The sequence below is a fragment of the Drosophila persimilis genome, unplaced genomic scaffold (assembly GCF_003286085.1).
Source record: "Drosophila persimilis strain 14011-0111.01,24,50 unplaced genomic scaffold, DperRS2 tig00000124-arrow-pilon, whole genome shotgun sequence".
Lineage (NCBI taxonomy): Eukaryota > Metazoa > Arthropoda > Insecta > Diptera > Drosophilidae > Drosophila > Drosophila persimilis.
The window spans coordinates 4142595-4158907 of NW_020825294.1; the positions used below are offsets into that span (position 1 = coordinate 4142595).

The 16313-nt window shown below is 46.7% G+C and overlaps 2 long non-coding RNA genes across 2 annotated transcripts; one reads left to right on the forward strand and one right to left on the reverse strand.

Annotated features, from left to right (window-relative positions):
* Positions 1 to 108: 108 nt before the first annotated feature.
* Positions 109 to 16052, reverse strand: LOC6593279. Its single transcript, XR_003408635.1, has 3 exons — positions 15977 to 16052; positions 368 to 575; positions 109 to 305 (listed from the first exon to the last, which is right to left on the reverse strand). It is a non-coding gene; the product is annotated as an uncharacterized LOC6593279 (long non-coding RNA).
* Positions 864 to 1264, forward strand: LOC113565510. Its single transcript, XR_003408636.1, has 2 exons — positions 864 to 914; positions 974 to 1264. It is a non-coding gene; the product is annotated as an uncharacterized LOC113565510 (long non-coding RNA).
* Positions 16053 to 16313: the final 261 nt, after the last annotated feature.

Consider the following 16313-nt stretch of genomic DNA (forward strand, 5'->3'; position numbering starts at 1 on the left):
TCTGATGATATCCTTATTAAGGACCAGGGATCTCCGCAGTCTCAGTCGACTCTCCTGAGTCTTCCCAAATACATACAAAATAATAATTGTTTTATTCTTAAATGGTTTATTTGTAAAACTATCATAAAACTAGTCTAATGCTATTTTTTGAGGCAGCTTTGTGTTCTAGCTTTCTGCAGTTGTCACCAGAGCGTTGATGGAAGGCTTAGATCCTGTCGATTGTCGTTATTAGTCAGCGACAGCCACCACAGAAGCTTCCACAGCAGATGGGAGGGCACGATCCACAAGGCCCACACGTAGAAGTTCTGGAAAATATAAAAAATGGCTTTAATCTTATTATTTTTATAATAAATAATAGAGTAGTCACCTTAAACCAAACAGAAGATCGAAACTAGGCAAACATTTTTTGTTCTGTGCTATTCGGAGTGGTCCGAGTCGCCCAAGGACAAAGGCATTTGTGGGCAACCGTTGTCGAGACGAAAAACCCCGACGATGCCGTACTACCAATGCCTCCTCACAGAATCCGCCTGGACCCACAGGACGATATGACTACGGTTGGGCAGAACAAGCCGCATCTGCAAGGGATAAAGCACAAAAAGTTAGATTTCGAAGAGCCAATGCTGAAGTGACCTAAAAACTTTAACAGATGGAAAATTACGGAGAAGTAATATTACACGATTTTGTCAGCTATGAATTGTATTGCTATGTTAAAATGATTGGCTTAATACAAAAAATATATAGTACAAATAAAATCATCAAGTCATCTGTGAAGTGTGTTTGTGCTTCTGTCAAACCCATGCTCTATTTCTCCCTTCCCATTTCTCTCATTCACACCGAACCAATCTGCCCAGAAACATCTAAATTTTTGTGTGTCCTAAAATTTTTGTCGACTCAAATTTTTTGTTTTGTTCAAGGTAAATATATTAGAAACAAATTTTGAGAATTGAATAAGTCTGGGTCCTAATATTTCTAGAAACTTAACTTCTCAAACATGTGCGACCCTTGCTGTGGACCTTGCGGCTCTTGCTGCGGCCCCTGCTGCGGATCCTGCGGCCCTTGCTGGGGACCCAGCCACCGACCTTGCAGACCCCGCTGCGGACCTTCCGGACCCTGCTGCTACCCTTGTAGAAATGGCGGACCCTGCTGTTGTGGCCCCAGCGGACGGGCTAACGGACTCTGCGACTAATTTCTATTGATCGCAAACCACGAACATTAATTTGAGACGGCAATAAAACAATAGCTTAGACCACCAGAGCACACCAAACATTGAACTGTCTTATTGTGGGCATGAAGGGGGTAGGGTGGTAGCTATTATAGCTTAAGATTGGATTAAGATGCGTGAGACATTCCTGGTCTTTGAGTTTCATATTCATTCAATGCAATGATAAACAATTGTAGAATAGAAAAGCATTTGTTGACAACTTTTGCTTTAACTATAAAAATGTATAATAATGGAGCAAAAAGTGTTGAGCCGAACAGTGAAAAGCAGTGAAAAGGTGGGGAATGGATTGATCCCATGGTTATCGATGAGGCAGGACAGCATGCACCTTACCGTGCAAATCATTCCTCCCAGGAAGTACTACCTTCTGTCGACACGACACTTGGCCATTGAAGTCGTCTGTTATGTTAAAAGCAGACAAAATAATAATCTTCCCTCGTATCCAACCCAGCTTTTTTTTAGATTGTCCTTTCTGCCAAAAATATAGTCATATTCTGCCTTTTTCGGAATCGGGAGAGTCCTGAGAAAAAGGGCCATCATAGCGGAAACGCTCTTAACTAAAATTCGTGGTTAAATTTTGGTGCGCCCCCTATGAGAAAATGGATGAACTAAAGTTTATAGCAAATCGACGCCATAAACGCCATGAGTGGTGTAGTAGTTGCATTTTCTTGTGTACAGATGGCGCCGGTAGTCATATCGAAATGCATCTAAGTAATCGAGGATTAAAACACGTCTCTCGCACTTTTAAATATATAAATTCCAGATCTAAGCTGGCATATGCCAAAAACAAAAGTGTGCAATGGCACAAATAATTAATATATGTACCGATTTGGCGGCAGTAATTACAATTTGAGCTGTCAGTGAAGAAGTAATCCAAAACAAGTGCCAAAATTGAATTAAAGTTTGCATCATCTACAAGAACTTAGTACTCATCCGCCACTAACCCCATAGTACAACCCGCATGGCTAGCTGATGGAAATAGTCCCCACTTGGCAATCATATGGCGCTTTAGACAGACACTCTAATCTAAACGGACCATCTACGAGGAGAACATCACCCGCCGAACCAGCACCGCAAACTGACATGCAAATTAAAAAGCATATGCTTTGACTCCTAATCACAAAGCACTTTCATTCGGGCTCGCCCCTACCACACCACACCACCATACCGTGCCCCCCATTCTGCCTTTCTGCCACTTGATGGGTGGCTTTTCTTCCGCCTGTCAGACGTCGCTGCCGTCGCCTTGTCCGCGCTCACATCCGCGTCCTGCCTCTGCCTGACGTTGACATTGATGTTGGCTGTTAGCTGTTGCCTGTTTGTTGGATGTTGGATGTTGGCTGTTGGAAGTTGGTTGTTGCTTTTGGGCGATGTGAGTGGTTGGCATTCGGTGCGTGATGGATTTTTGCAGCACTCCGAGGCGGAATCCATCGCGAAAGCGCAGTCGCTGCGACTCCGACAGCTCCGGGGCTCAACTCCGCCCCAAAATGGTGCAAAAAGCGAACCTCCCCACCAAAATGATTAATGACTTTTCAAGTGACTTGCAACAAAACCGAGTCACAGCCACCAGACACAGTCACACACACGTAACGAGCCTCAGCCAGGATCAAAAGCTGTGGCTACACTGAGAGGAAAACCATTTCCATAGATAGATTTCTGCTTCCCCTAAGCCATACCAATCTAAACGATTTTGCTTCGTGTACTATTCCCCCCACTGTGGGCGTCTCAGTCGAGAGGAGAGCCACAAATTAGTCCCAGCAAACGAGGATGAGACCCCACTCTGACTCTAACTCTGACTCTGACTCTGACTCGACGACTCCCTCTACTCGTCTATCCATCCATCGTCTGTCGCTCGTCCATCTTTGACATCACTCTGGCTGAGTGATGGGATGCGTGTGTGGGGTCGTCGTCATTGGAATTAATGATTTAAATGACTTGAAGATGGGGAGGACTTGGCGGGGACGAACTCCCGTATGTTGTCATGTCATTAACCAACACTCTGCTGTGCCATTTTCACCTGCAGCTGCAGTCATTTTTCAACACTGAGCGACTGGGAATGGCATCGTTAATTGCAGACAAACGTCAAAAGTCGTCTGTCAGCTGCGCCAAGGCTTCAAGCTTCGAGCATCAGGCATCAGGCATCAGACTTCAGCTCCTCGTCCACATTCACATCCCCGTCCATGTCAGAAGCTGTCAGGCTCACAAAAGTATACATCAGCAGGCCCCAGTTCCAGCACACCGCCCCCAGTCCCCATTCCGAGTCCGAGTCCGAGTCGAGTCCAGGCATGGTCATGGTCGATAGTTGGCTGTTGCTTTGGCTGTTGCGAAAGATTGATGTGTGCTGTACGACGGCGGCAGGCAAAACGGAAAATAAATGATGTTGGTGATTATTTTTCTTCATTGAGCGGCAGTCGCTGGGCTGCCTCGACGTTGTTTCAACAGCCATTTTGGCCATCAATCTCGGGGAAGCATCGGGGCAGGACAGAAGAGTCCACAGCCAGGCGCTGTGGGTGGACAGAGGCATGCTCGTACCTCCATTCGCTTATTCATTCATTCATTCATTCATACGCAGCACATTTAGACAATCTATCAACGTGGCAGGGCGCGAATGGGCCCCACGACCAAGGGAAATGGTGGCCAGTACGGACAGAGATTATGGCCGGAAGGGAGTACAGCCATAAGTATCTAAATTGATATGAAGGATCTGTCTTTCACAGCTGTTTCACTCGTGATCATGGATCAGTTTATCCCTAGAATATATATCCCACGCATAGGCCAAGTATTCACCTATAAAAATGATGCTAGTGTTTGATTTATTTGCTCCCCTTTCATTTATTTCAGCACGAACTGGCTCCGTTCCCTTCTGGCTGTCAGGGGCAGTATTTCTTCTTCGTCTCCATTGCCAGGACATTACCACAATAACGCCCACAGCTCTGTGAACATCTGCAGCTCTCCTTCTCGAATGGATTTTGGGTGAAAAAGTGCAATATCATCAATTACTCGACAAATTTAGTGCCAGAAGATGGCAGTGGCAGTGGCTGTGCGAGTGGCAGTGGCAGTGGCGGAGGAGTTCCCTCGGAGGCTGACTGAAGGAGAGCTCTGGAGAGCAGAGGTCGGAAAAACGAAATGTCCGGATGCAAACAATAAAATACATTTTCCGGTTACTTGTCACCCACTTTTCTATCGCCTCCACCGCCATCGCCACCGCCACCGCCATCGCCATCGCCACCGCCGTGACTCGGACTTGGACTTCCACTTGGACTTCGAGTCTGACCCGCCGGAGAGTAAAATCCCTCCACAGTTGAAGAAGAAGTTGACACATGGTGGGGGGAAGGCGGAGGGGTAGGGGACCAGGGTACTCTTTGGGAAACTCTCCGGCAATTGCCAACAAAGCATTTCACTTTTTCGATTCAGGGGACAGAGGGGACGGGGGAGGGAGAGCCGGGGAGCCGGGGAGCCATCTGGTTGTTGTTGTCCAAAGTCATGTCGACAATAGCTTTAGCTTTGCTTCTGACACTTGGTAAATGGCGCCCGCCCGCTGAGCGACTGCAGCCAACATTTAGCCCTCATTCGCATCCTCATTCTCATTCTTCTCCTTCGACTGCCATCTTCCATTCTCCATTCCCCATTCTCCAACCACCATCTTCTTCCGCTTCCTCTCTTCTCCCTTCCATATGGGTGGGGCGGCGCCCGAGTGGGCGTGGCCGAGAGTAGTCATCGTGGTCGGGTCACTTGTTTACCGCTCCACTTACGCGTCGCACTCGAGAGCTGCCGGACACTTTTGCTGGCCCATCCCCCATCCCCCATCCTCCATCCCCCACCCTCCATCCTGCTCTATGCACGCGTTCTATCTCCCTCGTTGGCCATGTCCGCCCCCTTGCTGGCAATCCTTTCGATCCTGGCTCTGTTCCGGTTCCTGTCCCTCAGCCTTTTAAATATATATTGTGCCAAAGTGCAAAGTGCACAGAGGGCACAGAGTGCAGCCAAAGCCAGAGGGATTCCTCCTCCTGGCACAGCCGCCGCCTCCCCTATCGTCTCCTTCATCACCATAGTCTGCAGATAATAATTTATCATGTGCGTGTCAGGATGCTTGACACAGGATTTGTTGTTGCTGTGGGGATATGTCAAGTTAGGATGCCAATCGATGACAATGGGCATGCAGACAGACAGACAGACAGACAGACAGACAGGCGTGAAGTATGGTATAAGCTTGTTGGGCAATCTATGAGCCAATCAGTGCAGAAACATTTACATATAGATCTCCCACGAAGGAGGTTATTAATAGTTGAGCAGAGATTAATCAGAGACCATGTTTATGAATTCCTACAACTTCCTTCTAGAAACCCTACAAAAGGATGGGCATAAAAGTCAAACGAAAACTCGCATATAAATTCCTGAAACTATCACCAGAACAAGGGCAGATAATCACGCAATGATCCATCACCCACAGAGAGGAGATGATAAAAAACCTACTCTCCTGCGTTGCACTTTATTTAGATCAGCATAACTTGTCGTCAGAGTCCATGGCCATGTCGTGGCCCTTGACCCGACCTGTACGACCTGCACGCCCTGTACGACCCGCCTCTCTCCCCTGTCCGTCTGCTCAGAGAAGGAGTGCAGAAATATTGGGCAGCATAAATCTTGGCGGCAAGTAGTAAATTTTCATTTTCACACCTTTCAACACTTTTCACGCTAACACAACCAGAAGGAACATTTTGCTGTCAAAAATAGAAAGCAAGCTAGCAAAAAGGCGAGAGAGATGCACGACCACCCACTCTCACCATCTGTCTGTCTCTGTCTCTGTCTCTATCTCTCTGTCTCTCTCTGGCCTCCCCTGACAGGCTACACAAATACTGTCATATGCAGTGGGGAAAAAAAGAATGGTCCAAGAGCCCAAACAGGAGCTCGTGCCTCTACAAGGAGTAAGAGCTCTGCAGAAGCAGAGAAGCAGAGCAGCAGACAAAGTGCCTCTGAGCGTAAATAAATTGGAAATGTCCTTTGCCCTGGCACTGACTGGCGTTGCCCTGTCCCTGTCCCTGTCCCTGCCCATGCCCATAGCCTGCTCTGTCCTCGAGAAAAATGGAGACTGGGGAGGCAAGGTCCTTCCGTGCAGTGCAATGCGTCGTGCCACGTCGGACATCGGACGAAGGCGATGCTTCCATTTTAATATTAATTTTACCCCAAAGCAGCAGACGGGGCCCCGGACAGAGAAAAGTTATTGCCCCAGCAGAGGCAGAGGCAGAGACAGAGGCGGAGGCAGAGGCAGCGGCACAATCCAGAGCGGAGCGGAGTGGAGCAGCGCAGAGCACAGAGATCCGAGAGCTGAGACGGAGACGGCAGGCAGTAATCATGGGGCAAGGTCCCGGGCATCCTGCAGTATCCATCGCCCATCTCCAGTCCTCCTCCTGCGCCCCGACCCTGCCGTTGTCAGTTGAAGCAATTTATGTCAGTGCATATCCGACAGCCTGGCAGTTGCAAGCCATGTGCGGATCCCCAGTCAGTATCATCTCTCTCTCTCTCTGCCCCACTGCCCCTCTGCCACTCTGTGTGTCTCCTCCTTAAATCCAACACCAAAGTGTCCTTGTTGGCAGCAGCACAGCAACAACTATGCTAACAACAATGCAGCCTGCACCTATCAAGTTATCAGCCAGGCAAAAGATGGCTGCTTCCCACTGCAGAAACCATGGGAGATGAGAGACAGGTCGTGACACGAGGATGTGCTGGAAGTGTTGTCGCAGTCCCTTCGGGAATACCTAGTAGCACGCCCCAAGCTACCAATTCCCAAGAAGAGTGCTCTGAAGGCTCCCAGACAGCTCTTGCTCCCCCTCGTGAGTGCTCCCAAATCCTACTCTCACGCTGCCATCTCCATTTGCAGCGGCAGCAGAGCAGCTTCCAGGCAATACTCATCGTTCTTGCTGTTATCCTGGCAACGACATCGAGCAGGCCAAAGTTTAGTGCAACCTTTGATTTATATTATTCTTCCCTTTCGTTCTTTCCTTCTCTATCGCTCTCGCTCCCTCGCAGATGCCAAAGGAATTGCTCTATTTTCGGTAGGGCATATCCATGTCCTTTGGAGCACCGGAAGGCACCGAAAGCAAAATATTTATTAGTTTGTTAAATTGTGAATTGGCCAAGGAGCTGCTTGCACCGCCGCAGCACCTCCACAGCCACGTCGTCGTGCTTCCCGTTCGAGTTCCCTGTTTGCCATTCGATTTGTGGGCCCTGCCTTTGGTCTTGGGTTTGGGTTTGGGTTTGGGTTCAGTTTTAATTTTTTAGCTCCTTGTGTGCCTCGGGCTTTGGTTCTTTCTGTTCCTGGCTCTGACTCGTACTCGCACTCCTGCTCCTGCTCCTACTCCTTTCCTGGCTCTGACTCTGACTCCATCTCGACGTCTGGTTATGGCTCTGACTCTGGCTCTGACCCGTCCATTGTTTGTTTGATAATGATTCCTGGATGAATGGCTCTGGGTCTTCTCTCTTCTCTTTTCGTGTGGGCCAAAGGATTCCATTATTATTTTTCATTGGCATGCCCTTTGACACCCAGTCGCCCGATGAATGGATGAATGGAACACGAGCAGGGAGCAGACAGGAATTTAATAGAGTGCACAATAAATAGTTGAAGGTTTATTTTGCCCCAAAATGTATCTCTTAATTGGAGTTGGGAGACCAGAGATATTAAGGGATTCCCCAAAACCCGATCCCTAACCGCCGACACATGTTTTTGGGTTAAGCGCCCCCCGGCGTCCTGTTATGGAGTGCCACCAGCCGGCATCTGATCATCGGGGACTCATTTTGATACATAATATTTTAATTAAAATGTAAATCGAAATGATTAAGTGTTTCCAATTTATATGCGATATTTCATAAGCAGCCCAGAAGAGAGCCCAGAGAGAGAGGGAGAGGGCATAAAGCACTGAAAATTGTCGGTAGAATACAAAAGAGCATAATTAATTACACGGCCCCGAGCCCGAGCACGAGCACGAAACGAGACGAAGACAGCGTCGAAAGAGAGAGAGAGAGAGAGCGAGGGAGAGCGTGAGCTAATGACAATGAAAGAGAGGGATGCCAGAGGAGCAGAGCCAGCAGCTGATTAATGATGGGCTGTGAATGAGACAGAGACAGAGTGTGCCGCAGAGAGAGAGAGAGCAAAAGGGAGAGAGAGAGACGTGAGACTGTCGAAAATGAGCACAACATCATCATGAGAGATATAACGTTGATAATGAGCATTATATGATAAATCAGGGTAGCTCCAGCGGGGAATGGAGCCAACGAATGCTCTGTTGAAATTTCTGTGGCACAATAATAAATTAATATAAATGATACTTAATTTTATGATTAATGATATTGATGAGTTACCAACCCATACCCATACCCAATACCCATCCAGGCAGTCAGTCGGTCGGTTCTTGGCCGGACAGGCCGGGGGCCCCCAAAGGGTCGGCATGAAAGATTTTCATAAATTTATCAACCATAAATCAGACGCGGAATTGGCGTCTGGGCCGATGGCCGAGTCTCTCGCTGTGAATAATGCACAATAAATAAAAAATAAATAATACATAATTACAACTTTTGATTATTGCTTCTGCCGACAAAGTCTCTGAATTGATGGGTTTCTGTTTACCATCCCACAGCGATACCTATACCTATACCATGCCCATACCCATGCCCATGCCCACTCCTCTTTTCCGAATCCATTGACGCCTTTCGCGTACTTTCGTGCTGCTCTCTCTGACAAATGATGCGCCCAATTTGGGGCACGGAAAAGATACATTTCAAAATGATTGAAATGCGTAATTAATTTACTTTTGTTTCCCCTCCCGTCTCGAGCATTTTTCTAAACCATTTGGGACAAAATTCCCCCCCCTCGCTGCGGGTCTGATGAGCCTCAATTTGTCAAAATTAACGAAAAAGCGGCCCGGCTCGGCACGCTTTGATGGTGGGGATTCGGGGCCTGAAATGTTTTCGTCGAGACAGGAAATAATAATCATGAATGAGTAGAGCTGCTCTGGATATGACAGACAGTTCTCTTTAGGATTTAACTGCGAACTGAAAGTAGTTTGAACAGCGATCTAAAACTTGGTGGAACTCTTGGCGGAAATATTCAGATTATTCAAAGCTTTGGAGTGGTTTTAACATTGAATTAAATGGGACATTCTTAGGGACACTAGACATTCATTTTTGCGACTACTTGTATTGTTTGTTGGTGTCTGAACTATTCTTTAGGCAGTCTTATTAACATTCCAACTAGAGCCCTGCCTGAATCCATAGTATCCATAAAATCACAGCAATACTCATGCGTATATTGAATGCTTCCAATCATTACGGATATTTTTAGGTCGAAGAAATGGCAAAAATGCAGCAAATCGTGCCCTCTACTATCCAACTGAGAGTGAGCGCGAGAAAAAACCGAAATTTGCGTATCTAGGACGAATATTTTTAGGCAGAAGGAAAGACAAAAATACAGTGATTTCTGTGTTGCTTTCTCGTTTTGTCTACTAGAAAACAAGTGGAGAGTGAGCGCGACAAAAAAGCCGAAATTTTCGGCTCTACCTGATAACTGCTTCGTTTAGATCATTACGTATATTTTCAGGAAGAAGAGAAGTCAAAAATCATGGCATTTGTATGTTGCTTTCTCGTTCTCTCTACGAGAAAACTAAATGCAGAGTGAGCGCGAAGAAAAACCGAAATTTTCGGAGCTGAAACAGTAAAATTCACGATATCAACTTTGTTCAATTCATTTTGGGTGAGAATTTTGAAGGAGTAATAGATCTAACTGACCGAAAAAATGGAATACCAAATCGCATCTTGGATTCGATGCGATTCCAACATTTGGAAGATGAAGGCCTGTAAGTAAGTCCATACATAGTAGTAGTAGTGCATATGTATATTGTAAGTAAAGACAAAGGCTACGAGGAAACCTTCTTTGTATCCAACCTTTGTACTACGCATAGACGAGTATAGATCATACACTCTTTTGTTGATTATCCAACTGACACATGACATTATTCTCATCCATAACGGGAGGAAAACAAAGTAAAGTCCCTGCTGCAATGGATAAAACACTAATTTCAGGATTGCATAAGTCGCATAAGTCAAACTGTCAGCGGCAGAGGCAGTGGCAGAGTCAGAGGCAGAGCCAGAGGCAGACAACAGGCAACAGACAACAGAAATGACACAGACAACGGCGACAGCGACGAAAACGACGACGGGGAAAGTTCTGTTGTCTGAAAATGAGTGGAAAAAGTGAAAAGTTAAGCGAAATGAAAAGCAACCCATACCCATACCTAGACTCATGCACGAAAAACCGTTCTTTTCACATGTGTGGAGTGGCAAAATGTTGTTGCTTGTGGCATTGTTGCCTTGCCTCGCATTTGTTCCAACAAAAGTGCAATTTGCACCCAAAACAGCCGCAAACAAGGATACTGGATGTTGGATACTGAATACCGAATACTGGATGGAAGATGTAAGAGAGAGTCCCCCGAGTGTTGACAATGGCAAAAACCTACAGAATGAGGGGAAGAACAAAGGAACACACAGGAACACATATGACAAAAGCAAAATAAGAAAAATCCTCTTTTGTCTCGGGCGTTGCGTTGTGTTTTGTAACGCAAGCATAAAAAATCACGGAACGAAGGAAAAACTTTGCAAACAAATATAAAAGGGGAGAAAACCAGAAAAACAGAAAAACCTTTCGGAAAGACTTGAATCGCTGGAGTGTGTGGCATATGCCACACGGCTGGCAGAGCTAAAGATGGGAGGAGGCCACCTCCTCCAAAAGGGAGTCCCGTACTCCCGTTCTAGGTCTGTATCCAGGCGATAAAAACCCTAACAGACTGGCGAAAAGAAACGACACGAAAGTGCAAGGAAAAAAGGGTACGATTCGAGGCAGAGGATACTCTTTCAGATCAGTAGTTTTCATTAACTCCGTAATGGATAAAAAAGTTCTGGGTCATCGTCCCCGAACGATACCTTACTCATATCTGCGCGTGCGAAGCGAGTAACGCACCGAAGCGAAGCGCGTGAGCCGGGGGTTGACGCACGAACGAAGCGAGTGTGCAGGAGGCTTGACCCCTACTGTACATACATATTTCTATGGGTTCTATTGTGTCTTTAGTAGGTGATCTAGTGCTGAAAGAGTATCTTAGATGCTCCTAAAGCCATAATACCCTTCTGTAAGAGTATGTAAACTGCAGCAAGTAACAGCAGCAGCAGCAACAACCATAACAATGGACAACTGACAGCAGCAACAGCAACAGCAACAGCTAGTAACCCATCGCATACCCATTGGGCCCATCCCGAGATCTCCAACTCCAACTCCAGCTCTGGCTGCAACTCCCACACAAGCCTCCCCTCCGCCGCCACCGCCACCGCCACCGCCCTCGCCGTGGAGGAGCAGTTGTTGGCTTGGAACAAATGCGTACGTGACACTTTGGTGGCGCAGAGATATAAGAATGTCACATAACTCAACGTGATTAACGTCTTTTTGTCGCTCTCAGGCGGTGGGCACTGCCAGTCCTCCTTTGAGACCCCCCTGCAACCCCTCTGGCAGCCCGTTCTTGGCCATGTCTGCATGCAAAAATATAGCCAGCTATAAAACAAGTGGTTCCATCGTTGGGAGTCTGTCTCTGTCTCTGGATTTTCTCATTGTGCACCATGCCCCACGACCCGCGCCCCACTGCCCCATGCCTTGCGTCTGGCGTTTAACGAAAAATTTTCTATTATGCCCAGGCATTTTGCAGCTTCCAGCTTCCATTTCCTTTTGCAGTTTTTCCCCCCATTTTCGGTTATTTATGATATAGTAGGGGGAGGGAGGGGGGCTTCTTGGTCTCTCGTATATTGTATTTGGATTTGGATTTGTTGCCTTAGTTTATTCTCATTAGGGGTGTCATGTTTATGAATGGCAATTCGATTTATGGGTTTTTTATTTGCAGCACAAGAAAACGAAAAAGCCATAAGTCATACCATGAGAAGGAGGTGGGGAGGGGGAAATTGGGAATTGAATCTGTTGAGAAAGATCAAAGGAATAGCAAATAGCAAATGGGAAAGTTAAGGAGGGGCTAAAGAGATCGTAATACGAGGTGGATATACCCCGAAGAAGTGGTTTCTTTTCTTAGAAACCAAAGCAGCACACATTATTATGGACAATCACAATCATGATCGCCGTTTCGTTACGCTTTATGGCCTCATCTCGCGGTACACCTTGCAGCCATACTTCAATCGGACTTATGGCCGAACCGAACAGAAAGCCTGAACTGAAATCCCATTATAAAATCATCAGCCAAAGCTGCAAAACGAAGCGATCACAATAAATTAATGGCAAAGAAACCAAAGAAAACGAAACAATAGAAAATGCTTTTGATACATACCAGGGGTAGGCCGGGGAGCCCATGATTGACATGTTGTGGCAACCGGAAAGCAAAAGACGATGATATATAGACGACGGATGGCTTGGCATGGCTGATAGAAGAGGCACAACGATCGATCCACACACACACACAAAAAGTCAAACGCTCACGCGCGCAACAAATTGGATTTATTTACGCCCCGTCAGCAGAGATCCATCCGATTCATGATCCCCACACACAACCCATAGCCGTACCCGTACCCATTCCCGTTTCGAGATGATGATGATGATCATGCATGATGCATGAACGTGCGCTCAAATGAACTCACTTCTGGCTGGCAATTACCGCTGAAGTTGAAGCTGGAACTGGAACTGGAGCTGCTGCTGGGTCGCTGTGTATTGAGTTGCACCAAATCGCATTTTGCGCTAAAAACGATTTGACATTTTCACCATTTTCATCGCCAGTTGACGGTTGGAGTTCTAGTTAAGAGCTGGAGCTGGAACTGCAGCTGGGAGAGGTCCGTAGGCGCAGTCCAGCTGCGCTCCAGTCAACCTTAATGACACTCAGTGCGATCGACAGAGCTACTGGATGGAGAGGAGACTCTGTTCCGACTCGTTCCGACTCTTTTCAGTGTGTTCATACATTAATCATTAGCGTTGGCTTCCTTCCTTCGCTTGTTGTTTCACACATTTCAACTTGAATTAGTCGACGGTTTTCATGAATGAATTGAACGGTCGGGACCCTGTTTTTTTCGGCTGGGAATACTCTTTGAGCTGCCACCACATGCGGTCGGAGTCGGAGTCGGACTGGAAGTCGAACGTATCGGGGACGCACAATAATAAAGAAATCCCGAAAGAAAGAGGCCGCCTCTGGACTCTCGGCTCTCTCTATCATTGAGAAATCAAGAAATGCGCAAAGGCCCCGAAGATACTTGACTGAAAAAGTAATGCTCGGTCAATCGTCATCATTATTATATTTTGTAGCGTTTCATGTTGCGCGCTGCGAGAAATTGAAATCAGCATGTGGCATGCGGCATGGGGCATGCGGCATGCGGCATGGGAGGGAGATGTGTGCCGGACCGATCCCGTAGAGCCGTCGGCGAAATGTCTTTGTGTGTAATCGGCCATAAGCACAAGGCCCCGCGGGGGGGCGGGTCTCTATTTTCTCAGAGGAAACTCCACATCACGTAACCATCCTCCTCCTCGTAAGCTTTATTTCTCCGCCTCGTGATCCGATTGAGGTTTCGCTTACAAACAGAGAACAGAGGCCTGGCCAGGGGTAAGTGTAGATTACTCCTAAATGGAAAGGGGTGGGGAGGAGGGAGGGGACTGGTGGGGGGGCCCAGACAGAGTTCATTCATCAGGTGAGAGGCCCAGCCCTGCCGCAAAACTAATTTCAATTTGAATCTCTCTCTGTCTGACAGATTCCTCTGGCAATACAATCATCAATCTACTTAAAAACTTGTGCATTTTGTGGGCTTTGTGCCTGGGTTAAAGTTCAACTGTTCCTATAGGCCCGATGTCATGTCCTTTCCTTAACTTTGCTTTCCTTTCCATTCCTTTCCTTTCCATTCCTTTCGTTTCGTTTTGCTCAGTGACAGTTGGACAGGCCGAGTGACAGATTTGACCAGAAAACAATTCGTGTGGCACATACAACAATAAATTTATCCCGGACTCTCGGATTTCGACCAGAGCCATGCCCCGCCATGCCCCGCCACGCCCCGCCACGCCCCGCACAAGATGCAGGGCCTGACAGTGTGTCTACACTTCACTTAACTTTCCACCGACTCCTGCCTCCGCCACAAAACTGTTTTTGCATTTTATCCTCGTCAACAGGATTTTTCAGCATGAGCTGGCTGCCGGACAGGGCAGCCATCGTCAGAGTTGTTGGATCCACACAGAGAGCATCAGAGCATCATGTCATTTTCATGTGTCTAGGAGGGAGGACTCTCTCTCTCTCTCTGTGTTCTGTCCGACGGGTCTGGAATGGGACTGGAACTGGGACTTGGACTGGGACTGAGCGAATGGTTAGCTCAAACCACACAGAAAACGTCCGACTGGCAAGCAGCTGTCACTCAACTGGAACCCCGGAAGAAGTATGCTTTGAATACTCTAACAATTTCGGAGAGAACCTCCAGCTGGCATAGGCGGAGGAGTAGCCTATGAACTTTGAAAGGGAATAGCTCTTTTCGGGGTGGTGCATAATCGCCCCTGTGTTCTGCCAAAGAGCATCTGGAAGTCAGCCAAGGGAAATCATCATTCCGGAGCCCTCTTATTTTGATGATGTGGCCTGGCCCTTCCGCACTTCTCCCGTACTCTGTCCGGAAGACTTCAGCTCATGAAACTCATTCGTGTGCACTTGTCATGAGCAGTCCCTGATTCATGCCCCTGCCACATCCCCATGGGCCCCCCACCCCCACCCACCCATCATCAATGTCATTCCAGTTTTGTTTGCGGTCAGTTTTGTTGCGTATGAATTTTGCATTTTGCATCTTTCTCCACATCTCCATGGAGACAGATTGAACCGACAGTGGACGGAGACACACTCGTAATGGGTGCACAGTGCCAGTGACGACTAATTAATTCCCTGCCTCCTACACACACACACGCATCCAGGGAAAGGGTAACCCTGACAATTAATACGCTTATGGGGCCAATAAAATATTGATAAATGCCCCCCGAGAGCTCCACACAAATCCCCGGAACAGCGATCCGAAACGTTCTTCATGAGCAATTTATGTGTTAATATTTACAAATAAATTAAGCGACCCAAAGAGTGGCATGCGAACGGGGGTGGGGACAAGGGGCATGCCTAGGCCATTTCGTAGCCCATTTATAAAACTCGGGAATCCGCATGGGTGGATGGGTGGATGGGTTGGAGCAACGGTTGGAGCAGGGCAATTGCAAATAAGGCAACATTTGATTAATGAGCGGGCCTGAAAATTAAACAGCAAAGCGGCAGAGCGGCAGAATGGGAGAGTGGCAGCAGGGGCAGCAGGGGCAGGGAGAGTGGGACACACACTCATCCGCCTGATGTTCCCTTCTTTCCAATGGGGTGGCGGCAACAGACGCAGACACAGCAGACCAAAAACTCAAACTCTAAGAGTTCTTAAAGCGATTCCTACCCATGGGGATGGGGAAGTGCAGGGATGGAGACTTCGGCCAGAGGGAAATGCAATATATTTGAAAGGGTAATCCATCTAATACCTTATATGCAGATTTCAGATGAGTACGGAAATACGTATTTGGGGGGGTAAAACGCTTATAGTATAATTATCCCATTCTACTCTGACTACAAAAAGGGATAAAAGCAATTTTACTTCATAATTTTATGCACATGGGCCCTAAGCATAATAAATTTCATAGAAACTTGGGTGAAGGAGCAGAAAATTCATATTTAATTTCAATTTTATACTTACAAGAATTATATTATTCCATTAGAAAACTGTAAATTCGTTTCTGAATTTTAGAAAGTTATCCAGAAATGTGCTTCGAAATGTTATTCAGAATTGTACTCCGAAATGTTAACCAAGAACTTGCAGACCTGCAAAAGAATGTATAGAATGCATTTTTTTTTAAATATTAATAATTTTTAAAATATATGAAATGCTCATAAATTTTAGGATATTAAAGTATGATTTTCATATATTTGTTTGTGTAGGAAATTTATGTAAATAGGTGCTTCAGGTATTTAAAATAAAGTTTAACATTGTTTACCAGCTCAATTAATTTAATTTAAGTAATAAGATGGTTTCA